Consider the following 15470-nt stretch of genomic DNA (forward strand, 5'->3'; position numbering starts at 1 on the left):
GCTGGGCGCCCCGCCCCAGCTTCCGGCGGCGCCCGCGCCCCCTCGGCGCTTGCCCTTCGAGGCGCCCCAGCCGCGCTCCGCGCGCCGCGCCCTCAGCGGCGTCCCCTCAGCGGTGTCCCCTCGGCGCGCCCTCCCAGCCCGCAGCCGCCCCCCGCGCCCGGCCTCGCCTCCCCGAGTGCGCAGGGCCGCGGTGCAGTCCCGGGAGGCGTCCTCGCAGTGCTTCTGCCAGGGGCGCCAGGGCTCAGCGGCGAGCGCCCGGCGGCGCCGAGGGGCGGCGACACCCCTGCGGGGGGACAGGTGCCCCTGGTTGCGCGCTCTCCGAGGGAGGGCCCGGGGCATGGCGGGAACCGGTCATCGACGAGCTGGAGAGGCGCGGGGTTGAGCTGCGGGCCCGGGGTGTCAGAGGAGGAAGGGCCCACGGGATCGTCTATGGGGGAGCCCACGGCCCAGAAGTGGGAAAGGACAAAATGCCCCGGAAACCTCGGAACCTCTCGGCTCCAGCAGCCATCCGCGGGCAGCAGGCACAGCCCCTGCACCGAGCCGGAATCCGGTTTTTAAACCCTGGCTCTCCACTCACCAGCTGTTGACTTTGGTCAAATTACCTAACCTCTCTGTCTTTTCCCTTATCTGGGAAATGGGGATAACCCACTTCATAGTGTGACCGTGGGGTTTCATAGTGTGACCGTGGGGTTAACTGAGTTCATACCTACGAAGCGCGTTATCCTCCGCTGCTCACTATACCATCTCCTGCAATTCCTTTTTTTCTTTTCTCTCTCTCTCTCTTTTTTTTTTTTTAAATTGAAATGGACATAAATGCCGAGACTTTCTAAGCGACTGCAGCGCCATTCATTGCTACTCCAGGAAGCATTCCTGGAGGCCAGGTTGCCACCAGCCAGCCTGCACTGGGCCCTGCAGGATACAAAGACTGGAAGATAAGCCTCTCCCTCTGAATGATAGATGCCTACTGGTATGGAAAATATTGTGTGTCAAGTGTGCTGACTACTCGAGCTGGCTTTCTGAAGGGCAGTGAGTTCCAGGAGGAGAACAGCTCAAGCAACCGAGGGAGGTACCGGCATGTACTTACTGTCCTTACAACTTCCAGGGAATTTAAGAGACCATTTAGGTGTTTTTGCTGTTGCCATTTGAGGGGTTTATTTTTATTTTTATTTTATTTATTTATTTTTGAGACAGAGTCTCCCCCTGTCGCCCAGGCTGGAGTGCAGTGGCGCGATCTCTGTTCACTACAAGCTCCACCTCCCGGGTTCACGCCATTCTCCTGCCTCAGCCTCCCGAGTAGCTGGGACTACAGGCGCCCGCCACCACGCCCGGCTAATTTTTTGTATTTTTAGTAGAGACGGGGTTTCACCGTGGTCTCGATCTCCTGACCTCGTGATCCCCCGCCTCGGTGTCCCAAAGTGCTGGGATTACAGACGTGAGCCACCGTGCCTGGCCTATTTTTATTTTTTTAAGACAGAGTCTCACTCTGCAAACCAGGCTGGAGGCAGTGGAGAGATCAGGGCTCACTGCAGTCCCCACTTCCCCAGGCCAACCCATCCTCCCAGCTTAGCCTCCCTAGCTGCTGGGACTACAGTCTCACGCCACCTCTTCTTTGTAGAGGCAGGGTCTCACTGTGTTGCCCAGGCTACTCTCAAACTCCTGGGCTTACATGATCCTCCCTCCGCGGCCTCCCAAGGTACTGGGATTACAGGTGTGAGCCACTGCACCTGGCCTCTAAAAGACCATTTGGCTCATTTTAAACATGAGGAAAATGAGCCACAAGGAGGCTAGGGCCTGCACCAGGGCCACTCCGCTTTTCAAAAGTCAGTTCTCCTAATCCCTTGTCTTAGTTCTTCTTGAAGGCTTCTCCATCTCTGAGTGCATAACGATAAAGCCTTGGCCCACACTGTGACATATCAAAAGTTTCTCCAAGAGGTGTCCTCACCTGTTACCTGCACATCACCCTCTTCCACCCCAACCTTTACCACTCTCCTTAAACTCCTGCTTCCTCCCTGACAAGAGACACCTCCTCCTATACCTCTGATCTCTCAGCCAGGTTCCCAAGCCAGCCTGTCCCTTCCATCAACACCCAACCCTGTTGGATCAATCTCACCTTCTCAGAGCTGCTCCCTCAGAGCCCACAAGAGACTCAAGTGACATGGCAAAGCTTCAAGGTATTGTGATATACATATTGGGAATTACATGATTTTTTTGTTGACAACAGTTTCTCTCTTAATGCTGAAAATATGAGTGGTCAGAATTCTTGTAGTTGGGAAGAGTTTTTCATAGGAACCTTCCCTGGCTTTTGGGATAAGTGAACCCCTCTGGTTGCCCTGGATCCTTCCCCTCAACCTAGACACATGCTCAAGTATCTTCCAATTCAGAAATCTGCTCCCTGAACCTGAGTGTCCTGTTTCTTTGTTTGTTTGTTTTGTTTTGTTTTTTGTTTGTTCATCTTTGAGACAAAGTCTCGCTCTTTCACTCAGGCTGGAGTGAAGTGGCGCGATCTTGGCTCACTGCAACCTCTGCCCTGCCCCCTGCCGGGTTCAAGCAATTCTGCCTCAGCCTCCCAGGGAACTGGGATTACAGGTGCCCACCACCATTCCCGGCTAATTTTTGTATTTTTAGTATAGATGGGGTTTCACCATGTTGGCCAGACTGGTCTCAAACTCCTGAACTCAGGCAATCCACCTGCCTCCGTCTCCCAAAGTGCTGGGATTACAGGTGTGAACCACTGCACCCAGCCCTGAGTGTCCTCTTTTGCCTACCATCTTCTCTCGTTTCTTTCTCAGACACACTCGGTTTTAATGGCCACGTCTATGATGCTAGATCCCAAATAACAAGCCCTGACCTGTTATTCCCTTAGCATGGCTGCCTGGGCATCCCGGTGGCACCTCACAATGTCAGAACGGAATTCCTCATTTCCTCAAGACACACTTCTGCTTTATCTCATCTGGTGGCACCACGATTCACCCACTCACCCAAGCCAGAAGCCTGGGAGCCATCAGTTCCCACCTCTCCGGAATTCCTTTGGTTACACAATTCTACCAATGTGACATTCCAAATATCACTCAAATCTGTTTGCTCCTCCCCATCTGCACCTCCTCTTAGTTTTGGTCTATACTGCCTTTCATCTAAATATGTTCTAGTCTCCTCCCTCTGATTCCTGCCTCTGACCTCAGTTGACTCAGCTGCTGTAGAAGGCCTTACCTGACCGCCCTCCTGCACTTTGGCCTATCAAGCGCCCTGCTTTATTTGATTCAGAGTGCTTTTACTATCTAAAATTATCTGGCTCACACCTTTGTATACTGGTCTGGATCTCTCCTCCATGATAATGGAAGCTCCTCAAGATTGGGAACCTTCTCTGGCTCATTCATTGTTCCAGTCCCATCATCTAGACTAATGCCCAGTACATAGAAGTACTCAAGAAATATTTGTAGGCCAGGCACAGTAGTTCAGCCTGTAATCTCGGCACTTTGGGAGGCCGAGGCGGACAGATCACTTGATGTCAGGAGTTTGAGACCAGCCTAGACAACATGGTAAAACCCCATCTCTACTAAAAATACAAAAATTAATCGGGCATGGTGGCATGTGCCTGTAGTCCCAGATACTCAGAAGGCTGAGGCACAAGAATCACTTGAACCCAGGAGGCGGAGGTTGCAGTGAGCAGAGATCATGCTACTGCACTGCAGCATGGGTGATAGAGCAAGACTCTGTCTCAAAAAAAAAAAAAAAAATTTGTTCAGTGAATGAATACTCTAGATCATTATTGCTCAACAGAAATATACTGTGAGCCACAAATGTGAGTCACATGTATTATTTTATTTTATTTTTATTTATTAATTTTTTATCAAGACCTAATCTCAGTCTGCCGCCCAGGCTAGAGTGCAGTGGTGTGATCTTGGCTCACTGCAGCCTCTACCTCCCTGGTTCAAGCAATTCTTGTGCCTCAGCCTCCCAAGTAGCTGGGATTACAGGTGTGCGCCACCATACCTGGCTAATTTTTTGTATTTTTGGTAGAGATGGGGTTTCTCCATGTTGCCCAGGCTGGTCTTGAACTCCTGACCTCAAGTGATCTGCCCAACTCGGCCTTCCAAAGTGCTGGGATTACAGGCATGAGCCACTGCGCCCAGCCACATGTATAATTTTAAATATTCTTGTAGCCACATCAAAAAGGTTTAAAGAAACAGTAAAATTAATTTATAATATATTTTATTTAGCCCAATATATCAAAAAGATTATCATTTTAACAAGTCATCAACATGAAATATATTAATGAGATACTTCATAATCTTTTTCCATTCCGAGTCTTCAAAATCCCATGTGTGTTTGACATAGTACATCTCAACTCAGACTAGTCATATTTCAAGTGCTCAACAGCCACATGTGGCTAGTGGCTTCTGTATTGGACATGGCAGCTCTAGACCTCCTGTCATACTGACCTGGCTTCAGTTGTGCCATTTTACTATTGTAAAAATAGATATGATAATTACATCACTAATCATTTCATTTTATCAACAAACATCCTCAGAGAGTCTGCCGTGTTTCCATCATTATTCTAAGAAGTGAGCATACAAAGATGAATTACAAATTGCCCAAGAAGACCACAGACTAATATGAGAGAGAAAGACATGTAAACAATTACCATATAATGCAATAAAAATATATAAGCCAATTGCTATAGGAAACAGCAAATTTGGTCTGGAGGATCCAAGAAAAGCCTCAGAGGGAAGTGAGGCTTTAGACCAGCCTTGAAGAACAAGTAGAAGCTGGCCAAACAGACACGGAAGAGGTTGGGCCTTCCAGGCAACAGAGACACAACATGTTAAAGGCAGAAAGAAATATGTGAGAAAGCTTGCCACTTTATGAAGTGCAAGTAATTTATGCTGGTTGGAAATACTGGGATGTCATGTGCTGGGGGGCTGGCAGGAGGTGAAGATGGAGAGAGATCAGGGGCTCAATCTCAGAGAAGATTATAAATCTTAAATGACTTGTATATGAGGCCAGGCGTGGTGGCTCATGCCTGTAATCCCAGCACTTTGGGAGGCTGAGGTGGGAGAATCACTTGAAGCCAGGAGTTGGAGACCAGCTTGGGCAACATAATGAGACCTCATCTCTACCCCGCCCCGCCAAAAAATTAGCCAGGTGTGGTGGCATGCACCTATAGTCCCAGCTACTCTGGAGGCTGAGGTGGGAGGATTACTTGAGCCCAGGAGGTCGAGGCTGCAGTGAGCCATGATTGCGCTACTGCATTCCAGCTTGGGCAACAGAATGAGACCCCATCTCTGAAAACTAAAAAAATAAACCGTATAAGTGAGAGGAAGGATGGACTTGATCAGAGTAGCATATTTAAAGCTCTGTCTGGTAGCTGGCATGGACCATGGTTTACAAGGAAGAGGGATAGGAGGCAGAAAGAATAATTAGGAGGCTCCTACAATTGTCCTGTCAAGAGAGGATGGGCCCTGAACCAAGGTAATGGCAGTGAGAGGGAAGAGGAGAAAAAGAGGACACAGGTGTGAAAGATCTGGATAGGAATTGGAGATGGCTGGGAGGAGGGCACTATAGATGATTTTGGTTGTGGACATGTTGGGTTTTCAGTACCCAGGGGCTCCCAGGAATAGCTGTCAACTGTTTGGGTACTCATCTGCGGCACCAAGAGAGGCACAAGTTACAGAGAGTTTGGGGGTCATTAGCATAGAGGTGGGGCTTAAAACAAAGGAAATGAATTCAATGTCCCAGGAAGAGGAGAGAGCCAAAGAGAATGGTGAACAGAAGCCACTTCAGAGGGTTTGGTGAGTCTTGCCACCAGCAGAACAGCCATGGGGATCTGAACTCGATAACAGAAACATCCAACAGCCCAACACTGAGACCTGCTCCCTTAGAGCCCACAAGGGACCCAAGCGACATGGCAATGTTTGAGGTATTGTGATGTATGTATCGGAGATTACATGATTTTTGTTGACAACAGTTTCTCTCGATGCTGAAAATGAGAGTGGTTGGAATGCTTGTAGTTCGGAAGAAGTTTTCACAGGAAACTTCCCTGGGTTTTGGGGTAAGTCATAAACCCAACAAATATAATCTGATTTTGTGACAATACAGTATTCTGTAGATTGAACAGTAATTCCATCAATTCTATCTCCTGTAATTCTCACAACTGCTGTCTGAAGAACATAGAGCCATTTATGGATGAAGAAACGGGCTGGGCCAGTTGCGGTGGCTCACAGCTGTAATCCCAGCACTTTGGGAGGCCGAGGCGGGCGGATCATGAGGTCAGGAGATAGAGACCATCCTAGCCAACATAGTGAAACCCCACCTCTACTAAAAATACAAAAAAAATTAGCTGGGTGTGGTGGCGGGCGCCTGTAGTCCCAGCTACCCGGGAGGCTGAGGCAGGAGAATGGCGTGAACCCGGGAGGTGGAGCTTGCAGTGAGTGAGATTGCACCCCTGCACTCCAGTCTGGGTGACAGAGCGAGACTCTGTCTCAAAAAGATGAGACAGAGAGAGAGAGAGAGAGAGAGAGAAAGAGAGAAAGAGAGAAAGAAAGAAACTGGGGCTCAAAGAAGTTAGATGACTTGCCAAATTCAAATGGCTAAGAAGACGCAGGGCAAACTGGAATTCACATCTTCTGACTTAAAGTAGCTAGACTCATGATATCACAGCTGACCCCCAGCAAAGCTCCATGCCCAGTACCTTAGACAATGGTGTTTGGACATGCTTTGATTTAATCATTCGACTCATTGCCCAGGAGACTAAGGTCTGAACTTCTGCTCAGTGTAGGTCAATTCCAAAATTATTGTTTGAAAAAGCGTTGTATATGGCTTTTTAAAAAGGCATTCAGGCTGGGTGTGGTGGGTCACACCTGTAACCCCAGCACTTTGGGAGGCCCAGGTGGGTGGATCATTTGAGGTCAGGAGTTCGAGACCAGCCTGGCCAACATGGTGAAACCCCATCTCTACTAAAAATCTAAAAATACAAAAATTAGCTGGCCATGGTGGCACACACTTGTAATCACAGCTACTTGGGAGGCCGAGGCTTGAGAATCACTTGAACTCTGGAAGCAGAGGCTGCAGTGAGCCAAGATCGTATCATTGCACACCAAACTGGGCAACAGAGCAAGAAAGACTCCGTCTCAAAAGAAAAAAAAAAAAAGTCATTCAAACAATAAAGATGTTTTTTGATTTTTGTTTTCTGCTTTTTAAGGAGCATTGATCTTGCAAGCCATAAAGGCTAATATTGCAGCTGTGACAAAGCATCAAATTTGACTCCAAGCTTCCTGGAAACAAAAATAGAAACACAGAGGCTGTACAATGCCAATTACCTGAGAAAGACACAGTGTTTTATAATGCAAATTCAAACATCACTGACTTAACTGACTAATCGGGAATTAAATGCAAAGCCCCCACCTTACCACGCCTGTTTCTGCCACAGAGGGGAAGTGAAAGCAGAACTTTGAGGAGCTTGGTCACATTGAAGCAGGAACAATGGAAGAGTGGGGCTGGGCAGATTAATGATCTTCAGGAAAAGTAAAGTGGAAGTCGGCCCCGCTTTCACTCTTTAGCCCCCAGCTCCTGAACATTCACTCTCTTCCCCTCATCACATGCTTCCATTCTCCTTTTTAAAAAAATCTTTTTGATAAAAGTTGTGTTTGTGTACTTATGAAAGGCTACCTACTCTAGATGAATGTGCAAGAGGCACATTCAGATTGATCTATGGGGTGTATAGGGACAGAACAAATGATCTGAGAGAGACCAGGGCAAGGAGATGTGCTTAGTGTGTAGGTCACTAGGATCCTCTCTGAAGAAGAAATCAGGGAGGGCCCAGCCCACCCGAAAAAAAACTCTGGAAGAATCTATTGATGCATGAATCTCCCTAAGTCTTTCCAGTAACCCCAAGTGCTGTGACTAGGGCTGCAATTATTAACATGGGTTTGGGAGGGGGGAAGGTAAAGGTGACTGTGAGTCCAACCCCTAACACAGTGCCAGGCATACAGCAGATGCACAATTAATGTTAACTGAAGAGGGGAAAGGAGAGATGAAGAAAGAAAGCAGGGGGAAAAGAAGGGAAGGAAATTGAGAGGGAAGGAAGGAGTTCTGAAGAAAAAAGAGTGATATGAAAATAAAATGATGGGAGAGATAAAGTTAGCATGTCAAATGTTTTTCAAAGGTCTTGTGCAGTTGCCAGAGGAGGTCTGCAATTTTGTCCTGGGTTTCCTAGCAACCAAAGCAAGGAGGGAAACATAATCAGTTATAACATTCACAGTGTCCATAAGGTAAAAACAGATCCGTTGCGCAGAAAAACTCTTCCCTGGCTCCTCTTAAAGGGAACACCATGTCATATAGTTTATCCTCAGCAACACTTCTGCAATGAATATAGAATCAAATTCTGAACAATTGTCTCTCAGAACATCCTCAAGGCAGGTGATTGGCATATTGTCAAGTGCCACACAGGACACTTAAGTGGTCAAAACAATTATATACAGACAAACAACTTTCTGAAGTTCTGGCTTGTTTTCAGTGATATATTTTACAATATCTGGGAACAGGGATGAAAATACCTTCTTGGCACCCACACCATCACTTCTAGTCAAAGCCCAGGACAAACATCACCAAATGATCATTGAACTTTTTCCCGTTGAGACTGGACATTGCCTCATAATCCTTTCCAACTGTACTCATTAATAGGGTTTTCTCCCACGCCAACTTGAATCTATCTGCCAGCTCTGATCAAAGGGAATTGGTAAATATCCTTCAAGCAATGCTCTATTAATATGATTTCATATAATAAAGCTTGAATACAAATGAGGCAAGAGGGAGCGTGAAGTTATAGTGGCTGACAAGAAAGAAGAAATATTATATATTGATAGGTAAGGATAAAATGTAATGGTTTGACAAGCAAAGAAATGGATAATTTGACATTCTGTATGAAAAAGGTGAATTAGAACAAGGACTAAATCAAAACCCAATGTTGCTGTAGTATCCAGACTGTTGCTAGGTGTGTTTTTCTCATACATACACATACATGCACACACACATTTTTTTCCCTTTAGAGACAGGGTCTTGCTATGTTTGCCAGGCTGACCTTGATCTCTTGGGCTCAAGCAATCCTCCCACTTCAACCTCCTGAGTATCTGGGACTACAGGTGTGCACCACCAATCTCAGCTCTGTTTCATTTTTTAAAGAAGAAAAAACACAGTACTTGAAAACAGGAAAGGGTTCTACTAGTAGACCAGAAAATGTGAAGGATACATAGAAGATTGTGCTGTTACTTTGGGTGCCCCTAATAAACCACATCTCTCCTACCACTTGACTTTGAACTTGGCTATGTAATTTGTTTTGTCCAATGAGACATTAGGAAATGTAAGCAGAGGCTTATAAAACTGCTTGTACATTAGGGTTTAATCCTCTTAGAAAGCACCTTCGTGGAACCTAAGCCACCATGCTGTCAGGAAGCTCAACCAGCCATGTGGAAAGGCTAACATGGAGAAGAACTAAGGTCCCTGGCTGACAACCTGAATTGAGATCCCAGCCAGTAGGTATCACTAAAAATTAGCCATGGGAGGGTGTCATTATGAATCTTTCAACACCAAATAAAGCAAAACAACTGCATAATCAACCCACAGAACCATGAGAAATGATACATTTTTTAAAATGTTTTAAGCCACTAAATTTTGGGGTGGTTATGCAGCAGTAGATAACTGAAAAATACAAAACAGCAATGGAGAAAGAATAGAGGATTACGACTGAAGCACCAAAATTCTTCCTAAGGGAGATAGGTCCAAGCTCAGAGTCAACAAATGCAAAGAGTAGAAGGAGACTTTGGATGATCATTCAGGAACAACACTGAGAACAGCTCAGATAGTCAGCTCTTATCCTCTTCTCTGCATGAACATGTAATAGCTAGAAGCAATGGCTTTCATGCTCAAGATTAATCAGGAAAACTGTTTTTTAAAGAAAGTGGGCAAACTTCCTAAGGAGTGTTTTTCGTTGTTGTTGTTTTGCTTTTTAGAGACAGGGTCTTGCTATGTCACCCAGGTGGGAGTGCAGTTGTGCAATCATAGCTCACTGCAGCTTCAAATTTCTGAATTCAAGTGATCCTCCCACTTCAACCTCCAGAGTCTTGGACTACCGACTTGCACCACCACACCTGGCTAATTTTTTAATTTTTTGTAGAGATGAGATCTTGTTCTGTTGCCCAGGGTGGCTCATGGAGTGTTTGAAGCGGGGTATAGGGCTTGAGAATGAAGCAGACCCCAGTTTGAAATACTAAAGAGACCTACCCCTCAATAGAGGGTAAAGCCCCCGTGAACTACTGTGAATGTCTCTAACCTGACTGTTTGCTTCTCATCCAGACATCCTAAAAATCCTAAAAGGGGTTCTCTCTTTTGATAGGCCCCACCTACTTACAAATAACCCTCAGATGATTCTGTCAGCCAAGGAAGGGGCCTAACAGTGACTTACACATCTCTGCAAAGACACTCATGGAAACTACCATACTAATGAACATAGTCCTTTATTCATCAACGTAAACAGAAAACCAAAGATTGCAAATATATTAGGAAAACCAACAGCATGGAAGAGAAGATCCAAGTTGGACCAATAGAAAAATTGACCTTGGAGGAAACAGGGATAGTTTAGAAAAGAAAGACTTTATAAAAATTGTGGTCACTATCTTCAGAGTAATTTGAGAAGATGCTGCATTCAAGAACTGAGAAGAGGTGACTATGGGAAAGGAACAAGCAAAGAACAAGAAAAGATTCTTGGGAATTAAAAGTGGGATTGCAATAGGGAACACTCAATAAGTGGACCAAATAATAAATTGGATACAGCAAAAGATCAAGCAGTTGACCTGGAATCAAGGAATATCAGAATGTAGAACAAGAAAAACAAAGAGACAGCAAACATAAGAGAGTGCCAAGGACAGACACAGAGATCCAGCATCTGTCTGATTAGGAAAGAACAGGGAAAATGAAAGAGAGAAAATACGCAAAGAAGTCACGGAATATTTTCTTAAGCTCAAGAAATATGTGAGTCTTTAAGACTGAAAGTGTTCACTGAACAAAATTAAGGTAAAAGGGTTAAAGTCTTAGGCATGGTGTCTGACGCTTATAATCCCAGCACTTTGGGAGGCTAAGGCAGGAGGATCACTTGAGCCCAGAGTTTCAAGACTAGCCTGGGAAATATGGTGATACTCCATCTGTACAAAAAATTTAAAAATTAGCTAGGCATGGTGTTGCACACCTGTAGTCCCAGTTACTCAGAAGCCTGAGGTTGGAGGATCGCTCAAGCCTGGGAGGTCGAGGCTGCAGTGAACTATGATTGCACCACTGCACTCCAGCCTGGGGCAACACAGTGAGACCCTGCCTCAAAAAAAAAAATAATAATAATAATAAGATTAAACTTCCCTCACTAGCATTCCCAGTTCTCCTTACTCTATTTATTCCTTTTTTTGATAGCACTATATAATACTAGCACACTATATAATTGTCTTATGCATTATGCATATTATTTATGACCTGTCTCTCCTGCTAGAATGTAAGTTCCAGGAGGGCAGGAATCTTTTATTTGCTCCTTAATGAAGCCCAGCACCTTGAACATTGCCTTGCACCCTGAAGCCATCAGTAAAGATTTGTCAAATTAAATTAAAATCCAGACACATCTTGGCACAATTTCACAACTCCAAATATAAATGGGAAATCCTAAAATCTTGGGGATTTCCTAGAAAGAAGAAGAAACAGAACTTTCACCTGACATGAACAACATTGGATCCTGGACAACAATGAGTAATATAACATCCTCATAGTTAGCAAGGAAGAAAAGCTTGGTACAATCTAAACCCTGCCAAAGTACCAGTTATTTCTAAAGGCAATCATAGGGCATTTTCAGACATGCAAGAACTCGGAACATTTACTGTTCATATTCCTTGGATGACAAAATTATTCAAACACATTTTCCAGCAAAAATTAAAGGAGAGTCCAAGGAAAAGGACAACATGGGATACAAGAAATTGAAACCCCAAAGAAGTGAAAGAAGCCGGCAAGAGATTAACAGGATTCATCATTTTTGGATGCCCAAAAGGATTTCTTTAGACCAACAGTTCAAATGGCATGAGAATTTACATTTATTAATATTCAATCATATTAATTGGCTCTTTTTTTCCATGGGGGTTTTTCAGTAAAACAAAACAAAACAAAACCCAAAAAACAAAAACAAAAAAACAGAAAACCTGCTAGACAAATTCTAAAAGAGCTGTAACAATTGGTTATTTAGTTAGTAATATTTACATAGTCACAAAGCTGAAATACTATTTTAAAGTTTTTAATTTTTGAAACAACTATAGGCAAAACATAGAAAACTTAGAGTTACAAAATAAAATGTAAATTTTATAAATGTTTACCCTGTAAGAACAGTAACTGACAAAAATTGAGGTGAGGTTAGGGGGTGGGCAGAAAATATGCTTCTTTTTTAAAAAAACAAAATTGAAATCCCCTCCGCAGTCCTGGTCCTCTCTCTCCATCTCTAGAAGCAATCACTCTCCTGAAATTGGGGCATAGTCAGCCCATATTTATATATTTTACCTATAAACAATAGATAGTTACTTTATAAAAATTTAAAGTTTATGTAAATAATATCCTTACATGTTTTTTTCACTTAACATTAAGTTTTTGAAATCCACTGATTTTTATACATTTGGTCATTCATTTTCACTGTTAGAGTATTGACCATACCACAATTTTTCATCTCACTAATGGGCCACCGAGTTGTTTCACTACTATAAACCACGTTGTAGTGAATATCCTTGTACTGCTTGCCTTGTGCACATGCTCAGGAGTTTCTCCAGAGCACCAATGCTTAAAAGTGAAAGGGCCAGGTGCTGGGTGCGTGCACGTTGTTTGGAGCCTCTTTATACTTGGTCGGTTCATCACTTCCCTGTGATTTGGCTGAGATCAAGTGTGTACTTGATCAGTCCAGGACCAGCTCCAGCCAGTTCCTCCACTGACCTGCTGAGCTTTGAAAGCAAAGGCCCTCTAAGAGTCACTAAGCTTGGCTTTAATCAAGAGGCCTCAAGTTTTAAGGTGTCCAAGGACTACTTGGGAAACTTGTTAAAAATGTAGTCTCCCGGATGTTCTGATTTGTTAGCTCTAGGGTAAGGCCTAAGAATCTGAATCTTTAACAAGTTCCCCAGAGATTCCAATACAAGTAGTCTCTAGCCTACACTCTGAGAAACATTCTCCTAATCCACAGCTACAGACAACACATTTTAACCTAAGCCAGACATCAGCAAAAGGTGCTATGTATGGCCAGAAGAATCAGATGGGTAAGGGGAGTCATTTCTTCCAGAATGTGCTGGTAGCAGAAACTCAAATCTCAAACAATGGTATACAGTGACCACAAATTAACAAGCAAGAGTTTTCCCCCTACTTTAAGCCCAGGCCAAGACATATAGTCTTGCTAGTTCACCCTTTTATCCCCACATCACCTTTAAAAGCCTCAGCTCTCTGCAGAGATGTCAGTTTCCATTTTCTGCATCCAGTAAACTCAAAGCCTATTTTTTCTAACTTGCTGTAAACAAAAACCAAACTTCTAGGTTATTGAGATGGCAACCTCCCTAGAACTGTGCCACGTTGCTCATAGACTCTAGGTCCCAGAGTTTAGTTTTCTCCTAGCCTCTGGGGCTTTTACCTATTTTCTTGGATGCTTGGCTGTGTGTTTAAATGATTTTGTTCTATTTTATCCAGCATTTTTAGGTGCTTTGTAGTGGAAGTGTTTTCAGATTGTCTAATGAAGATAGTTTGAGATTTGAACTTGAAAAATTAAACTATCAGGTAAGAGGAGCAAAAAATAGAAGCATTTTCAGAGATGCAAGATTTCAAAAAAATCTACCTCCCAAGGGCCTTTACTCCACCAAAACCAGGCAGTACACGATGCAGAGGAAGATGTGGGGTTCAGGAAATAGGAGCTGCAGATCAGGAGTGAGGCTGAGGGGTCCCCTGGCATGACAGGGTGACAGCTGTACAGCAAGCCTGGATGACAAACGGTCCTGCTTAGGGCAGGAGGGCTGCCTCTAAAGAAATATGAAATTATTAGGTTATCTAGTATGTTTGAAGGTCTTAGAGATAAAAACTTTTTCACCACAGAATTTGAGGCAGAAGTAGTGAGAGGAAATAGAAAACTAAGCGAACAGGCTTATATTACAAAAGAAGACCCAAAGAAACAAGGAAACTTGGCTGGGTGCAGTGGCTCACACCTGTAATCCCAAAACTTTGGGAGGCTGAGGTGGGCAGATCATGAGGTCAGGAGATCGAGATCATCTGGGCCAACATGGTGAAACCCTGTCTCTACTAAAAATACAAAAATTAGCTGGGCGTGGTGGTGTGCACCTGTAGTCCCAGCTACTCGAGAGGCTGAGGCAGGAGAATCGCTTGAACCCGGGAGGCAGAGGTTGCAGTGAACCAAGATCGCACCGATGCACTCTGGCCTGGCGACAGAGCAAGACTCTATCTCAAAAAAAAAAAAAAAGAAAAAAGAAAGAAAGAAAGAAAGAAAGAAAGAAAGAAAGAAAGAAAGAAAGAAAGAAAGAAAGAAAGAAAGAAAGAAAGAAAGAAAAACAGGGAAACTTGCGCATTTTTGTGCTAGGTTTAAATTTCTCACTACTATAGACCATGTTGTAGTGAACATCCTTGTACTGTTTGCCTTATGTACATGCTCAGGAGTTTCTCTGGGGCAATGACGTGTAAAAGCAAAAGGCCCAGCTGCAGGGTGTGTGCACGTTGTTTGGAACCTCCTTTTTTTGAGACAGAGTCTCGCTCTGTCTCCCAGGCTGGAATGCAGTGGTGTGATCTCTGCTCACTGCAACCTCTGCCTCTCAGATTCAAGTGATTCTCCTGCTTCAGCCTCCTGAGTAGCTGGGATTACAGGCACCTGCCATCACACCCGGCTAACTTTTGTATTTTTAGTAGAGACAGGGTTTCACCATCTTGGCCAGGCTGTTCTTGAACTCCTGACATCGTGATCCACCCGCCTCGGCCTCCCTAAGTGCTGGGATTAGAGGTGAGAGCCACCGCGCCCGACCTAGAGTCGCCTTATACTTGGTGGGTCCATCGCTTCTCTGCTCTTTGGCTGAGATTAAGTGTGTACTTGATCAGTCCAGGACCAGCGCCAGCCAGTGGATAGTCATGAGGAAGTATGATTGGACAAAGAGGATGTGATCTAATGGAAAGAAACTGAGGGGAACTCAGCAAGGTCTGTTTGTTCAGATTCTTCTTGGCGTCTCTTCGAGGATTAGGATGTTCCTAATGCCGTTTTCCTCTGCACATAGGAAGGGTAGTTCTGGAATGAGGGTTTTATGATTCACTCCAGAGAAGGGCAAGAGGGAAGTGAGAGTGACCTTCCTGATTCTGCTGTTTTCTCAAATGCCAAGATGCTATCTTTTGGGGTAGCGTATCCTGAACCTCAATAGGAGAGAGTGATTAAT

At 44.5% G+C, this 15470-nt stretch overlaps 1 pseudogene; it reads right to left on the bottom strand.

The window, feature by feature from the left end:
- Positions 1-12157: 12157 nt before the first annotated feature.
- On the bottom strand, positions 12158-12255 carry LOC114679828 (U7 small nuclear RNA; annotated as a pseudogene).
- Between the last annotated feature and the right edge of the window lie 3215 nt (positions 12256-15470).

Source organism: Macaca mulatta, chromosome 7, assembly GCF_049350105.2.
Source record: "Macaca mulatta isolate MMU2019108-1 chromosome 7, T2T-MMU8v2.0, whole genome shotgun sequence".
Lineage (NCBI taxonomy): Eukaryota > Metazoa > Chordata > Mammalia > Primates > Cercopithecidae > Macaca > Macaca mulatta.